Here is a 4,826-nt window from a genome sequence, read left to right on the forward strand (position 1 = left end):
TATTGTCATATATGTTTGTTGGAACCTTATTAAATTTTAGTAATAAAATTTGTAATTTTTTGTTATTTGGTTTAACTTTGGTATCACTTATGTCAAGGAAGAACAATCTAAACTAAATTTATATGCTCGTATTGACTCCCTTTGAGTAGATGATTCTAGGAAATCAAAAAAATATGAAACATGATGTGGTCTGACCTGTTTGGGTAAACTGCGTTTTGATAACTTATGAGTTTTCAAAATGCTAAAAACAGTTTTTTCACACCGCACTTATACACCACACCTATCTAGGTGCAATTACAGTTTTCTGGAAGCGATCTGACTTCTTTTTAAAAAATGTAATAGTCACCGCTCCTAGCTTATCAACAGATTATTTTTAATTAGCTTATCAGCAGATTATTCAATAAGTTGCAGCTGTCCCAAACAGACCCTAAGTCTTGTGTCCTTTGTTGTTATTTCCTATAGTCATATATGTTCGTTGGAACCTTATTTAATTTTAGTAATAAAATTTATAATTTTCTTGTTATTTGGTTAAACTTTGTTATCACTTATGTCAAGGAAGAATAATCTAAACTAAATTTTTTTGAGTAAACTGCATTTTGGTAGCTTATTATATTTCAAAATGCTAAAAACTACATTTTCACACGACACATATCTAGTTGCAGTGACAGCTTTCTGACAACGATATGACTTTTCCAAAAAAAAAATTATAATAGCCACCGCACCTAGCTTATTAGTAGATTGTTTTTAATCAGCTTATCAGCAGATTATTTAATAAGCTGCAACTACCCTAAACAGACCCGAAGTCTTGTGTTTTTTTATTGTTGTTTCCTGTTATCATATTTGTTCATTGGAACCATATTTAATTTTAGTAATAAAATTTGTATTTTTTTTGTTATTTGGTTTAACTTTGGTATCACTTATGTCAAGGAAGAACAATCTAAACTAAAATTATATGCCCGTATTGACTCCCTTTGAGCAGATGATTCTAGGAAATCACAAAATATGAAACATGTTGCGGCAATAGTAATATACCCACTATGCTATGATGGATAATTCTGATTCCTTAACCACTACTCTCTCTATGACTAATGACCTATCACAAAAACATCAACAAGGAAACACATTTAATGAGGTGTCCTAAAAGTCTAGAGCATGGAGGCAGGGTGACTAGATTTGAGGATTCTAGTCCTTCCTTTTTCTAACTATTATTTTGTTTAAAATGCATCGCATGAGTCACTTATTTTTTCATTTTCTTCTTATTCTTCTTTTTACCTCTCTTTTTGGATGTTCCTCTCCATCAACATTATAAAGAAGAACCAATGATTCTTATTTAATCTCTTTCTCCCTCCTATATAAAATCATCCTAGCTCTAAATTAATAAATACATAACTGAATTGAATGTCTTGACAAGATAAGCTCAATGACATTAAAAGTTATCCGATTTGAGCTCCAGTGGGCCCAAACCAAACATTTAAAGTATTATTAAAAATTTTATGCAATTAATTTAAGGATTAGATGGTCTTCAAATCTCATATACTTTAGTCAAGTCGAGCATTTTGATGAGAAAATTCAATGACCCCAATATAATTAAATTTTAAAATCATTAAAACAGACATTTTAAAAGATCAATCTATAATCAACTGAATCAATAGAAGTCATATGATGGAGTTTTTACGATTTTAGTTAAATTTACGAAAATGCTATTCTAAGAAAATAGAAATAACCGTCATTCTCTAAATAAAGGGGGACCTATGCTTGAGTTTTAAAAGAGCTCGAAGATATGAACAACTCTAAAGCTCTGTTTGATGCACAACATCAACATCCCCCAATGATCACCGTCTAACCCTTACCAACCGACTATCATTTAACTATCATCATTTGACTGTCATTGCTTGGTTCGTCGTCACAAAAATCAAATGAACATTGCTAATCGGAGCTAGAGCTGAGTGCAATACTCTGTAATCAAGTCTTCTCTTAATAAATGAAAAAAGATTTGACTTTGCAATCTCAACAATCAAGCAAGGCCTCATGATTTTTTTTCATTTTTGAGTTTTTAGCATAAAAATAAACAAATTTTTAAAATAGGTATCCTTTTCTTTAGATAAGATACTTCTTATCTATGAAAATTAAGTTTTTATGCAAGCATTGTTGCTCATTTAACAAGCAACTGACCATCCACGTAGACATTCAGTGCAACTTGCTAATGGTGACGTGGACACTCAATCGCCCGTTGAACCGGCTGATTAATTAATAAATAAATAAATATAATATAATAAATAGAGAGAGAGAGAGAGAGAGAGAGAGAGAGAGAGAGAGAGAGAGAGAGAGAGAGAGATATGGATAGAATTCTTAATGTAACAATTTTTAATTTATTAACTAAAATATATATGATGCATGATATATAATGCAGATTATAAGTATAATTCACTTATCTTTTTCTAAATTAAATATTTTCTTCTTGGACTAAAGATTTAAATAAATCTAAAACAATATTTAATAAAAAAATTGAAAACATAATCAAACACCTAGTGTTGTCAAAAGAGCTCGTTGTTCGTGAATAGCTCGTGTTTAATTTGTTAAATAGCTCGTGTTTGATTTATTTTATCAAGCAAACGAGATGAATGCTAATTTTATCTCGAAAAAATTAAATTGGCTACAAGACTATAAAAATTTATAATCAATTAAAATTATTAATTTAAACATTGAATAAAATGATATTAAATTCCATTTAAATGTATATTTTAACATAAAAAATAAGATTTATATCAACCACGTACGTGTGATTACATTTATTAAAGCTTACTTTATTCGTGAATAGTTTGTGTTCAGCTCGCTAGTAAATGAACAAAACATAAAAAAAAAAAAAATTAAGTTCCATAAATAAATTAATCAAATACATATAGTAATATTTTTAAGGAGCCGTACATAAAAGAAGTTTGGGCCGGAGACAAAAAATTATTCTATAAGAACATCACATGCATAGATGCATGCGAGTGTCTCATCTTCACCGTCGATCACCTCAAAAATTATTTCAGTGGACCACACTTTTAACCTTTTTTTTTTTTCTAAAAGAAAATTTTTTAATTGCGGCGATCAACGGTGATGACCGGACACCGTATATATCTCTGCATGCGTGCGGCCGTATGAAATAATTTCATAGAATTAAACATTCGTCACACCTTCAACCACTATCAAAACAGACGAACGCGCACTCACACTACATCCCCCACCTCCCTTCTGCGGAAAACCATCAAACATGTTGCCGGCGCAGTCTCCCTTCCTCGGCCAGACTCCAATCCCTACTAGTCGGACACCTCCACCGCACCGCCGCCACTGCCGCCCCCTCCCAGTCTGCTCCTCCTTCTCCTCTCCCACTTTCAACCCACTCACCACCTTCAGCCGCCTACTCTGGGGCCGTTCCCTACCCCCCACCGCCCTCATCTCCCTCGCACGCTCCTCCTGGTCCGCCGCCTGGCATCTCATGATGCAGCAGCTCGCCCCTTCAACCCCTTCCGGCTCCTATTCCCGCCCTCCCTCCCCCTTCCCCTTCGTTCCCTCCCACGACCTCACCTCCCGTCCCCTTCATCTCCACCTCTACGCCGCCTTCTCCTGCCCTTGGGCTCACCGCACACTCATCGTTCGCACCCTCCGATCCCTCGAATCTCTCATCCCCATCTCCCTCGTCTTCCCCCTGCCAAGATGGGTTATGGGAATTGGGATCTAGGGATTCTGCAAGCGGTCTCCGCACCTTGAGAGATGTGTATGAGCTTCGATCCGGCGGGTATGATGGCCGATCGACGGTACCGATGCTTTGGGATTCGGAAGTTAGGGACGTCGCCTGCAATGAGAGCTATGGTAGCGTCGAGTTCTTCAACGCCGGGTCCGGTGGGGATGATCTCACGCCGGATAATCTCCGGCGGGAGATTGACGGCTGGAATGCGATCGTTTATCCCAAGATTAACAACGGCGTTTACAGGTATGGATGGGTGAGGCTTTTTCAAATCTCCATTTGAGCCATCTTAGTTTGATTTTGAACCTGATTGAGCCGATTTCGAGCTGAAATGGATCCAGATAACTCTAATTTGAACCAACTTGTTTCGATCTCAAGCTCGATTCAATTTTGAGCCGAGTTGGCTCGAAATCGAACTTAAAGAGCCATGAGTTCGATTCAAAAACAATCAAGCTAATTTTTAACTAGCCCCAGGTCGACTCGAAACCGCTCATTAATTGACCCAATCGTAGAACATCTAAATACATAGTTTGGACAATTGAAAATATTATTTGAATTTTAATTTTGTAAATAATAATATGCTGATTATACAATTATCTCATTTTTAGTGGATGATATTTAATGCCTTATAAATGAAAGATAATATTGTAAATTAAGGGAAAATATTGCACGACGAGATGCAGGGGACGAGATGCAGGGGACGAGATGCAGGGGACGAGATGCAGGGGCGGTGTTTTTTTTCCTCCGCTGCATCGCGTTGAGTCTGGGCTCTGGACGTAATATTTTTCCGTAAATGAGTATTGCATTTAAATTTTCTTGGATTTACTCATTATAGCATTTATTCATAAGCATTTTTATTAATGTGTTTTATTGGATAATAACCATCTGCCACATCTAAGATTTGAATAATCAATTATCACATAACCCCTCAGGTTTGGTAGAATATGTTATTTATTTATTTTTTAGAATAAGTTATTTATTCATCCAATTTTCATTAAATAAAATATTAAATCATTTTTACTTAATGGGTTGAACATTCTTTTAAAAACTTATGTTGAAATTTATATTCATATCAAAAAAATTTATGCTTATATAT

The 4,826-nt window shown here is 35.2% G+C and overlaps 1 pseudogene; it reads left to right on the forward strand.

Annotated features, from left to right (window-relative positions):
• The first annotated feature begins 2,924 nt into the window (after positions 1-2,924).
• Positions 2,925-4,826, forward strand: part of LOC110033894 — a 4,503-nt pseudogene continuing 2,601 nt past the window's right edge.

This window comes from Phalaenopsis equestris, unplaced genomic scaffold, assembly GCF_001263595.1.
Source record: "Phalaenopsis equestris unplaced genomic scaffold, ASM126359v1 Scaffold001307, whole genome shotgun sequence".
Lineage (NCBI taxonomy): Eukaryota > Viridiplantae > Streptophyta > Magnoliopsida > Asparagales > Orchidaceae > Phalaenopsis > Phalaenopsis equestris.